The 12,783-nt window shown below is 31.2% G+C and overlaps 1 protein-coding gene across 13 annotated transcripts in view; it reads right to left on the reverse strand.

The window, feature by feature from the left end:
• FRYL (FRY like transcription coactivator) overlaps positions 1 to 12,783 on the reverse strand; it is a 271,172-nt gene that overhangs the window by 168,925 nt on the left and 89,464 nt on the right. For all 13 annotated transcript variants that reach the window (XM_039845152.1, XM_039845167.1, XM_039845153.1 and 10 more), the window contains one exon: positions 7,816 to 7,947. The gene's annotated coding sequence lies outside the window, so the exon portion shown is untranslated. The remainder of the gene's footprint in view (positions 1 to 7,815; positions 7,948 to 12,783) is intronic.

Genomic DNA, 12,783 nt, shown 5'->3' on the forward strand with positions numbered 1-12,783 from the left:
ATTTGTATAAGCAAGAAAAATTCCTGAACTTCTTCACACAAAGTGAATATAAGATATCATTTGGGTCAGGCCAGAAATTCCATAGCAAACTGATTATATTTAGAGCTCGGGTTCTTCCAGGACACTGCCCTGCCCAAAGACCTTTTTATCACATTTGCATTCTAAATGATTCTCTACCTCCTTCAGTCTGTTATCACTATAGGCATTTGAAGTGTCAGAAGAAAACCTCATCTCAATGTTCTCCCAAGACTTTCTCTCAACTCTCTATTAACAATCCAGTATTTGATGAACACTTAAATCACTCTTTACCCATATTATTCCCTTCTAAAAAGTAACAGGCCTGCCATGCTATTCCTCTATCCAGAACAAAGTAACAGGCCTGCCATGCTATTCTTCTATCTAAACAAAAATGAGCTATTCTGAAGATGCAGTGGTTCTGCAAAAATAAAACTGAAAAGATCACTTATTAAGGAAATCTAGTTAGTAAGAACACTCCCCTTTCTTTACTAGTCAAATGTACATAGCAGCCTTTAAAGCTCAACCAAAAGGCATTTGTAATTTTATAATAAGTGCCACATTTTGGTTGTTCCTGCTAGTGTGCAGTCCTGAATACCTCAGGAGAGGTATACCAGCATACTATTTAAATGTTTATATGTCATGCAGTCATTAACACTTTGTAATGAAATGAAAATGGTATCTCAATGTGAATTTCTTAACTGTTTTTGTAAAAGTCATGTGAAACAGCTACTCCCTTAATCAGCTAATCTAAACAGAGTGTTATAAAAATAATTATCAACTACTCATTAAAGTGACAGAGTCTCAAAGAATAATGCTGAAATCAAAGTTTTTCTTATGAAAACAGCTCTTAATTAAAATGAAAGCACTCTGAAAAGTATATATTCTTTAATGAAAATATCAACTTTGGTAGATATAATAGCCTTTTTTAAAAAAATGTTTATACAGAAAGATTCAAAAATATCAACACTGCAGTAAGATGAAGCAGAAAGAGTAAATGCCTGACTTTAAACAATGGCATGACTATACCACTCAGTAGCCAAAAAACGCAAATAATTTGGTTAAGCCTCTCTGAACTTTAAAAACTTTGTATAACAACCTCTCTCACTGGGTTTTCAAGACAGATAACATTTGCTCATTCAACCAATATTTATTTAGCAATTATTATGTTCCAAGCCCCATCACATCAGTGGACAGAGCAAAGTCCATGCTCAACTTACATGCTATTTGAGGGACTAAAAGGAACAGGTGTACACTAAAAAGGTAGGCAAACAATACTATTTTAGTTATTGTTAAAACAAAACAAGAAAATAGTGCCCAGAATACAGAGGGTGCTCAAAAACTTTTTTCATCTGTAATGTTCATATATACTTCATTCTGTTAAATGTATCATTATCTCTGTTCCTAGTAAATTTTAAAAACAAATATATTTACTCCAAATATACTGACTCCACATAAAGTAAAAACAAAATTGAGGTTGAGTCCATCAGAATAAAAACCCAGTCCTGGAGATACAAGGACTTTGCAGCTGTCACAGCAGAAGCCTGTGGAAATACACTGCCTGATTCTTAGGCTCTGACTCATGACTATGCCTAACATTCATTGTTTTCCAATGGTCAGACAACACTGAAGTATATTCTGAATCAGTGAAGGGCATTTTCTCCCCATCAACTTTTATGCCTTTAGATAGATACTATTTGTGTCAATTCTGCTAATATTTATCAGTGGAATCAGTCTTTGATCACATGATTAGGGCTCTACACACACACAAAATAAGAATATTTAAGCATCTTATGAATAAGATTATATAACAAATCCATGAACTTTTTGATTCCTTTTTATTAAGGAAGTAGGAATAGCAAATAAATGACTTATTTCTTAAATAAAATTGCACATTATATAACTATAAACAGCAGAGTCCATTTATTATAAATTACAACTGTTAGGTAATCATGTAATCAAAAAACTTCAATAAAGTAGAAATCGGGAGTAGGGGAGATCAATATGTCCACTGAAGGTTTTATTTTAACTTAAATATAAAATCCATGTTTATTCCCTAGCCTTTTGATATAGTGCCAAATATCTGTCTCTTAAGGTGAATTTGCTGATTACACCATTGTCTTTCTTGCCTAAAATTCAATCCATGTATATCATCTATAATTTCCGGTTTCAATTTCTTCAAAGTAGAGGGAGAAGTTGAAGGTATCTGAGGGTAAAATCCTTCCAATCATGTATACTTCTCTGGCCTATATGCAATTCAAAAGCAAATTTTTTTAGCATTTCACTTGTATGGAGTTTGACCAAAACATTCAAATTTGTTTACACCAAAAAAATTTTTTCAGGCTCATATTTTCCTAAATTATGTAATACCTAATTAAATTACACGATCACGATTACAATTATAATTAGCATAAATGGGTTTGGTGTAAAACACAACCAACTCTTGGTAAGCCCACAACTCAAGCTGTTGGGAGCAGAAATAGTTAGTAGCAGGGGATTTGAACAGTGTAATGTTCTACAGGCATTTGTTAATGTATTTTACAGAGAAATAGAGGAATTCTGATAAATCCAGTGGGTTGTCTGAGAATTTCTATACAAATTTTAAAATACTAGCTTACCTAATATTTAGGGAAATTTAAAAAAAAATTATCAAAAGCAAAGAAAAATGTTCTTCAAAATATCAACCCCTGCAAATACCTCAAAATTCCACCCATATTTTTGTTAAAGAAACCATAAGCATGTATGAATACCTCTGGAGTTAAAAGCAGCAGGCAAATTTCTATATATTGCAAACTAACTTATTCTCTGATGATCCTCTCACAAAAGTACAATTATTACTCCATGTTACAAGCCTAACATCCCCTTGAAATAACTTTTTAAATTTTGAATTAACAATTAAAGAAGCTGGAAACAACTAATCCAAATACAAAACTATGAAATTACAGGTCAGTTTTTTCTAAAAGACTAGTTATTTGCATTGCTGATGACATTTCTTCATACTCTTGATTTCTCCTTTCAGTAAATGAACAAAACTATAACACCCTTTAAAAGAACTGTATCTAGTCATATTTGTAAAACTTTTGGCTGTAACTGCATTATCTCTCTTCCAGAACCACCAGTAAACAGGAAGTAAAGTTCATTCATGCTGAGTTGCAAGTAACCTATGTTTAGGCTGCTGCAAACCATGTGGGTATTATTCTTACATACAATAAAACTTTAGCATCAAATCTTGAGGTTCAAGAAAACTGAATCAGTAAACTGGAATTTAAGAACCAGAAACTATATAGAAATTGCCAAAGAAGTCCTATAAATTAATATTAATAATTATTCCCTAAAGTTGAATTTTATTTTTGGAAAGAAATTGGGCAAGAGTTATTCCACAAAAAAACTGTAGCCTTAGAAATTTCAGACAACAGATTCTTCAGTGCTCCATGGTTCTAATTTGACTATGACTGGTAAAAAATATATATATATATATATATATATATATATATATATATATATACAATGGAAAATTCTTTTTTTTCTCCCTCTTTAATCCGCCCCCACCACTTCCACCCCTGACCTATGGATGCAGCCATTTCCCCTTAAGAACTGGATCTCTGAAGGCGTGGCGTCTCCTCCCACATGCTCACAGCGTGCACCTGGGGCCTAGCGCCCCGGGGTATGGTACTCGGTTCCACCTGGGGTGTGAACCCAGGACTTTCTGCGTGTAAAGCAGACATGCTACCCACTACACTATGGAGCCACCCCCTGGAAAATTCTTAATCATTAAATTAAGTGCTTATGTGAAAATTAACATAAATTACAAAATCTAATTATTACATTTTATAACATGTATGCTATAGTCAAAAAATGTGTAAGATTTTTTTTTTAAAGGAGCCATATTAAACAAATGGGCATAGCATATTATATTTAAACACCAAGTCCAAACACATAGGCTATGGTACTTACAATAAATGACTAAATAATTCAAGACTGAAAGTTAAAGGAAAAATAAATTTTTAATATTTTAAATAACTACATATTAATATATTCATATTTTTCATTTATCATATATGCACCGTTGAACACAAAACTAGGTGCTGAAGGATTTACAGATGTTAACTGAAATTAAGAGGCACCAAGTCCTCAGTGGCACCACGTCAACTTCATCCACTCCAGGAAATGAATGGTATTAAAAAAAAAAAAACTAATACCAGTTCACTGTAGATATCAATATATATTTCTTTTTAGAACTTAAAAGCTCCTTCTCCTTTCTTTTATATAACTGATATTTTTTTAAAACAGAAAGTTTTGTTTCTCATCAATATAACCCTGTTTTTTAAACTAACAAGAAATAGTGTTACAGAGACAAATAAGGACACTCATATACTGCCTTAAATAGAAAAAGAATTTAAAGGTAACTTGGCATTTTTTATCAAAATTTAAAATGCACACAGAAATTTATATTAAGAAGTAATCATACAAAGATATAATGTGACATATAAGTAGATATTTAATACATAATTATTTTTAATAGCTAAAAATTAAAGTCATTCTAAATGTTCATTGATAAGGGAATAAATTATTATATCTGCACAATGTAGTGCATTTTAAATGAGGCAGAAAGATGTTTATGATGTATAAAATGAAAAGGCACGTATCAGAACAGTTTGGATAGTAAACCTCATTTTTAAATTCTACAAATAAAAATGTCTATGTGCACATTAAAAAGTGCATAGAAAACAGCTATAAGAATATATATCAAACTTACAGAGAGTTTACAGAAACACTTGTTTCTACTAAATATTACAATAATTTATATGAGCAGTTATTTTCAAAAATAAAAAATTCATAATCATACAGAACAAGCCCAGTATCTTACTTTTTATTTACATATCTTACAGGTTATAACAATAACATTTTTTCAATAAATATACACTTAATATTTTTTACATAGATCACCAGACTGTTAACTTTATTAATTACTTTATCTTGATTTATAGCATCAATATTTCTCCATCTAAATGCGAAGCAAAAATTTGGATATTAAAAAAATTTAGACCAACTATATATCTAGTGTATTAACATTTTTAATATTTAAACTTAACTTTTAAAATAAAGATTTATGCTTACTAGAATTCATACTTGTAAAAATAATTTTACACTCATAAAATACTTTTTAAAGAACTGAAAATAATATGTTTTACTTTACCTAGTTGGTGGTTGTCATAATTACTACAACAGAAATTGGTTCCATCTTCTTCATCTACAGTTTTCTCTGATGAAAGCAAACTAAGACATCTCATCTTCAGTAATTTGGGGGAACTTTCCTGAAAACTATCTCTAGTATCCAAAACCACATCTCCCAAAAGAATGGGAGGAACAACTCTCTTTAAAAAATCCATTTTAAGGTTCTTCCCATTAATAGACCTACAAGCACACTGAAAGGCGCTTGTACCAATTTCCTTGATGAGAAGATAAGGTACACTATCTATGTCAAAGAGCAAAGAAACGTCATGTGAGTTTAGGTGGTGCTAAACATCGGCAGGTCAAGTGCCAGCTGTTTGGAAGCTGATTTTTTGAACATATGCTGTTCATACTGATAACAAACCAAATAGCTATCGACCATAAAACGGCACTTCATGTATACATATATTTGTACAACTACAATGGGTGTTAACAGCAATATTGAGACTATAAAATGTTTAGCACTCATCCAGTTTAACATCTGGACTTTGAAAACTTACATTGGGATAATATTAAGACAAATTTCCTTTGGTCTGAAGTGTATGATCCTTTTAAATAAACATACAGCTGCAGTGTGAAACAGTAACTTGTATTCAAAAAGATAATTCTTATCATTCTAAAAATTCACTAACAGACCTCAGGAACATGTATGAAAGGACATGAAAGGAGTAATTTAAAACTTTATTACTGTATACTAAACATTCCGATGTACTTTTAAAAAACAGTCCTCATTACAAGCAATTGCAATTACCAATAGTAGCAATGGAAAGAAAACCTTGGCGTGAATTACCAAAAAATAAGTGATAATGTAAAATATATGGATCTAAGAATAGAGATTTATAGTATAAATATTTAGTTCAATAAACCCAGTAATCGACATTATATAATTCGATTCCAAATGACTGAGAATTCCACTAAATATTTTAAAATAGCAAATGTGGCTGATCTTATTGCCTTAATGTAATTCAAAAGCATGACAAAATATCCCAGTAGAAGGTGCCTACATAAGACTTTGAGAACTGAAATTAATATCTTCTTTTTTCCCTTCCTTTGCCTGCCCTCTGGTGGGGATAGTAAGTGAGCAAGAAAATGAAAAATGAAAGTGAACAGATTTATAACTCTGAAGATAAACAGTTTAATAATTAAAAAAAGATTCATTCAGTGAAACACAAGCACAATCGCATTCTAACACTCAACACGAAGAAAATGATTTACATATTTCAAAAGATGAAGCATAAAATTGTCTATATAGATAGGAAAAACTGTCCATATAGACAGGAAAAACAAATTTCTGGTTCTGAATTACTAAGTTTTTAATCCTCATTTTTCTACCACTTTATTTATAAAGTCAATTATTCTTTATTTCATTATTTAAAAGATATTAATTGAAAGTCCTCTACATGTAAAGCATTAATATAGTATTATAGTTCAGAGCAAACTTAGAGGATTTATTAATGCAAATCTTGTCTCAAGGAATCCTACAGTGAAAAGAGGGGAAGAAACAAGGAAGTCAAGTATAGGGTTTAAATCTCTTGCCTTAAACTAGGAGAATAATGTTGATTTTTAAAAAATCCTTCTAAGTAGATTCTCTCTTAACCCTTGAACATGAAAGGATAAAAATTCACATCTGATCAGCCTATTCCCCACACACAGAAGAAACAACCAGTTAGAACCATAATTCGTATGCCTTAATAGCCTAGAAGTTATCGCTGTGTCTTCTAGGGTTTGTTTGTTTTTTTATTAACTCTTTACAGATATGATCTCACGTTCTTTAAAACTTATATTTGTGGTGAGGCCTCCTTACAGGTCTTCCTTACCTATGAAGCCTAGAAATATAATGGTGTATAGCACATGCTGATTACAGAGGGCAAGTTACCTTCATATCTGTTCATGATATACAAAACCACCACCTGTGTCACTATTAACCCACTGTTCTAAACTGCACTTTCAATTGGGAAAATGAAGGGCAAGGATAAGGTGTTACTCAAGAGATCACAAGATTGTTCTCGGATTTCCTTCATTTAATAAAAATTTGCTGAGCGGCTTCTATAATGGCCTGTGCAAGATGCAAAGGCATTAAAGATACACTTTTATCCCTAAGAAACTTACTATTGATGAAAAGAAAGAAACTCACAACTACAAGTTTCCCTGTAGGGTTGGCCAAGACTTTGCTGGGCCTGCAGTTCAATTTCCTCTGTCCAACCTGCTTCAACACCAGCTCTCTTAATAGATATAGATTCCTAATAAACAGTCTGAAAGCCAGATTCCTCTTCAGCATGAGCCACTGGAAGACCCCACCCTGAGACGCAGCAAAGGGAAAACACGGCATTCCTGTGACAAAACTGCATCCACTGCTACCTGAATCTACAAGGAGGAAATGCTATAAAGCCTCATTTGCATTACAATATCTCTAAGATCTTTGGTTGATTATCACAATTTGAACTCCTGGTATAATAGTCACAAGATTAAGAAATTATAAAGAAGCTAGTCACTCAAATATAGCATTTAAAAATCTTTTTAGACATCATAATCATTACTTAACCTTTAGAATATTTATTATAATCTTACCGTAGAACTCAAGACAGTAATTTTTTGATGGCAATCTGGATCATCTAATCCTGACTGTGGGACTCTTGAGCAGTTTTGCGAATTAAGCATTTAGGTGTTAATTATCCAAGATTCAAATAAATGGCTTCGGCTCTGAAGAAAAACAAAATACAAGATTTACACATTAGATATATTTATAAGAAGCACATGTGTGTGTTACTCATATCCGTCCTATTTCTGAATATATTACATAGCAGTATCACTTAGTGCTACAGTTATCCTCTTTCAATAATGTTGCGTTACATTTTTTCTGAACTTTTATTATGAAAAATTTCAAAATAATGCAATATTGAGAATAGTATAATGAACCCACCATTATCAGTCATGGCAATTTATGTTTCATTTATATATCCTCCCACCCCTAACTCCTATCTCACCACTCTGGATTATTCTGAAGCAAATTCCAGACATTACACCACTACATCTGTAGATAATTCTATGTGTATTACTCTAAGACAAAGATGTGCTTTTTAAACATAAGCCAATATCACTATAATATCTATAATAAGTGAATAATAATTTCTTTATAACAACCACCACCAATCGATGCTCAAATTTCCCCAACTGTCTCATTAAGTGTTTTTTAAAATAGTTTGTTCTAATCCAGATCGAAACAAAATCCATATAGGCAACTGTTACTATGTCTTTTAAATCCCTTTTAATCTATAGTTTTCTCCCATCCTTTCTTCTCTTTGTATTGACAAGTAATGCTTTTACTAGCCAGTGATTGAATACACAATACCTTAATGATTCAATAATACATCTAATATGTTTTTATTCTATTTACCAAAATAAATAGATTTGCAAAATAACTCATATAGCCACTGGGCCTAATATTTATATCACCTACAGAAATGTTTGGAATACATATCCTTCAAAGTCCAATTATAACGACTCTGAGGAACTCATGGATTGTGAACTACTGAACCAAATTATCTGTAATAATTTGACAGTTACAATGACCACAGTGAGTTATCCTTTTACCATATATAATGGCTCATACATGTACATTCCCTGTCTTTATTACCATTAAACGTCTAGGCATTTTTCAATAGTTAAATAGGCCACATTTTAAATCTAGCACTGAAACTCAAATTAACTTCATTTTAAATCATAATTGGTTTCTTACTATTTTTTTCCTATTTAATTAATTGAATCTTCAACCCAACAGAAAGGACTAACTACTCTCTAAAATATTAATTTTGTACTTAAACTTCATAATTTGAAATTCCTTTAGCCGAGTTAGGAAATACAATGATATTCGATTTACTCATGGGCACAACCAACTAAACCATGACTAAAACCAAATATCTGAAGTCAAAAAACTGGTAAATATGAATAAAATATTAATTCATATGCACTTGTTCATAATCAATTATCGTTCAGGCTTACTGGAATTTTTTACTGCTCCACCAAATATTTCTGAATCTAACAACATGATATCTACAATTCTGCCATAATTCTTGATATTTTATTTTATCTTTGGGTCATGGAATCATTTTTCCCTCAAATCAAATAAAGCTTATGCGACAAATAGCATATTATTTCTGTAGACAGTGAGTATAGTACAGTCATACATTGGTCTATTATTTAACGAAATTTAAACTATTTTTTACTTTACCTTCTAGGACAAATCACAAAACCAACTACTACTAGAGTACAAAGCAGTTTTACGAATATTGCATGTCTAGGTCTTCTGTTTTGTTTCACTTGCAAATAACCTTCTGTTCAGATACAGCAAGAGCTAATACCATGTTTTCATATGTGTTTTCACTTCTTGTAACCACACTGTCAAAGCACTGTGTCATTTTAAGGCTTCTCAATATTTCTCTAGAATTTTCAATACTTCTTTAATTGATATGCAACCTTTCTATTTTCAACTTCTACTTTTGATAAAATAAACGTGTGTCTTTGGTTCCCCTGAAAAAAATTTGGTTTATTCTTCTCTGACTTTATAGGTTATAATCATTTTTAGGGATGGTTTTTTGTTGTTGTTTTTGTCTTGGTTTGGAATGAGGTGCACATCAATAGTTTTTCATCTTGTATCCATATATATTATTTAACATGGGACTCTTATTTTCATTTCACTTGATTCATTTGGAGAATGTTCTATCTATGGGAAGAATAATTTTTAATACTGCTTTTATTTTACTGCTTTTGAGATAGTCAAGGTCAGAGAAATTAGGTAAATGTGATCATGGCGTACACATGATCAATGCTATTAGTTTCTTATTTTTAAAAGAAAAAAATCATATAAACAAGAGTGACTTGAGGAGGTCAGTTGGTATTTGACAACACCAAAGAAAAGGCTGTAAATAGCCAAAGAGCACAAGCTTTGAAGTGGCAAGACTTTAAACCTGAAGTAAGAGTAATGATCTAGAAGCTTCCATGTGCCATAAATAAAGAGAACAGTGGTCCAGCTCTGGCACTTGGGAGGATATCAGGTCAAACGAGGTACTCCAATGAGAGCCTTGCTTCACTTCAGTCCAGAAAGTAAAAGAAAGTTGAATGGGTGTTCAGATAGCACATTAACCTCGCTTCCTTGCCGAACAGAATTACTGGAATAACAAAGAACAGAAATGCCACAAATTTAATATACCTTCACTGTAGTAAGATATTTGACATAGATGTCTCTGTTTGATACAGAAAATAATAATCTCAAGCAAATGAAGTAAAAATTAAGAGAAAATAAATTTCGGTGATATTCATTATACTATTTTCAATACCTGAATTTATACTTCATAATTTGAAAAGGAAAATGAGGAAGTGATAGTGCTTAGCAAAAGGCAGATTTGAGTTCAACAAAAAGAATAACAACTTAATTATTACATAATTAATTATTAATGAAAAGTCTGCTTCATAAAGAAATGAAGATCCTGCTGGAGTTTTTAGGCAAAGATTGTTAGAAATGCTATAAAAAGGACTAGCACACTGGATCAAAGATTAGGCTAAATTACTTCAAAGATCCCAACTATAAACCAACCTAAAGATCAAAACTCTAAATTTGACTTCAAAATGTATTTTACACTTATACTTGAATGTTAAAATGTGGGGTGACCTAAAAATTCATCATAATTCAACTGAAGAAAGAAACCACATGGCAAGATATGGAATCTATGAGGGCAAATTCCTACTCTTCTATTAAAATCATTCTCGGTATCTTGCAAGGCCTCTTAAAATGATGCAAATGTTCTGACAGCCTTTTAGATCAAGGATGAAATGATTTTTAAATAAATTTAGAATAATCATAGTTCTTATTCATAACAGCAAAATAATTATAAAAATGTATAAAATGCAGTAATTTTTTAATATCCCCAAGATTATATAAAATATAAAGTCTACTCACAAATAATCAATTGCAAGGATAATAATTATTCAAATCTCTTTTATGTCTGACTGGTAAAAATCATTAATATAAATAACTTGAAATTATCCCTGTAATTAACAAAGAAAATTGATGATTTATCAACACTTGTTTGATCATACTTTAATTTTTAGAAATTAACCTTTTCTCTTATTTTAGAAATGCTATAATTTTACATTTTTTTTTCTTTTTCTAATTTTATATATTTTTAAAAATGGACTTTTAAAAATTGTTTTTTTAAACATTCTCCCAAATTTCAGTTTTAAAGAGTACAGAAACATTATACTGATTAATGTAATCACAGATTATACTATACCACCTACTGGAAATGCTATATGATGGTACACAGCTAGAATAACTGGCCTTCACTGCAAAAATCTAAATCTCTTGCTGATGAAGCAATGTTCTCTGCAGGTAAATTAATCAACATTTTGTTGATTTTACATTTTTAGCCAGAATAGCTGTTATTGTCATACTACTTGATCTAATGAAAACAATTAGCAAAATTTTTCATTCACAAATTTAACAAGAAGTTTTCTATAAAGGTTTCATTCATTGAATCAAATGAAAACAGTATCACTGTACAACATTTTCTAATATACTGATGAATATGTGTGGTTTAGAATAATTTTCCTATTAAATTCCATGTTGGTAAAGAAAAAAGAAAGAAATTCAACCACAAAATTATCATATGAATACTCTACCTACTCATCTATAGACTAAAACACCAAGAGAAATCTTTTGGACAGATGTAGAAGCTGACCTGTAAGACATCAACCTCACTGAATCTGCAATGAACTCCCATCACTAACTTTTAAAACCCATTACTATTAACTATGCCACACACAGATCTATAGATTTCATAGTTCAACTATTCGTAGTAAAAAGTAGTATTCTTTTCCATTAAAATATTTACAGCCTTCAATTTTCAATTGAATGTTTTCTATTTATTCCATTTGTACAACTCACAAATTTCTAGACTATCAGATTACCCTTTTTCGATCTTCGTCTTCCCAGAAAATTCAATTCTAATTTCTTCAGTGGCTTCATAGGAGAATTTTTTTATTTCATTCATTATTCTCTGAACCCCCTTAATAAAATTCTCCTCCCTTGCCCAAATCTTCAGTTAAAAAGTCTTTGTAGAAGTCGCCTAAATGAGCTTCTGGCAAAAAACATGCTTAAGAGGAACCAAAATAAAATCTTAATCACTTAACAGAAACCTTCGACTAAGTTAACCAAAAGTTTTTCTGTTCTTGCTTGTTACAAAAAAAAAAATAAGTGTCCCTTAAAAAAATGATTTTTTTTAAAGTGCAACATTAAAACATTTTCCAGGGCCATCACAGACTCTAATCAATGTGTTATACCTTTTATGTTCATTGCAGTATTGTTTACAATAGCCAAGATATGGAAGCAACCTAAGTGCCCATCAACAGATGACTGGATAAAGAAGATATGGAACATATATACAATAAAATAATACTCGGCCATAAAAAAATGAAATCTTACCACTTGCAACAACATGGATGGACCTAGAGGGTGAAATAAGTGATGTGAAATAAGTCAGA

The sequence above is a fragment of the Pteropus medius genome, unplaced genomic scaffold, assembly GCF_902729225.1.
Source record: "Pteropus medius unplaced genomic scaffold, Ma_sr-lr_union100, whole genome shotgun sequence".
NCBI classification, from domain to species: Eukaryota; Metazoa; Chordata; class Mammalia; order Chiroptera; family Pteropodidae; genus Pteropus; species Pteropus medius.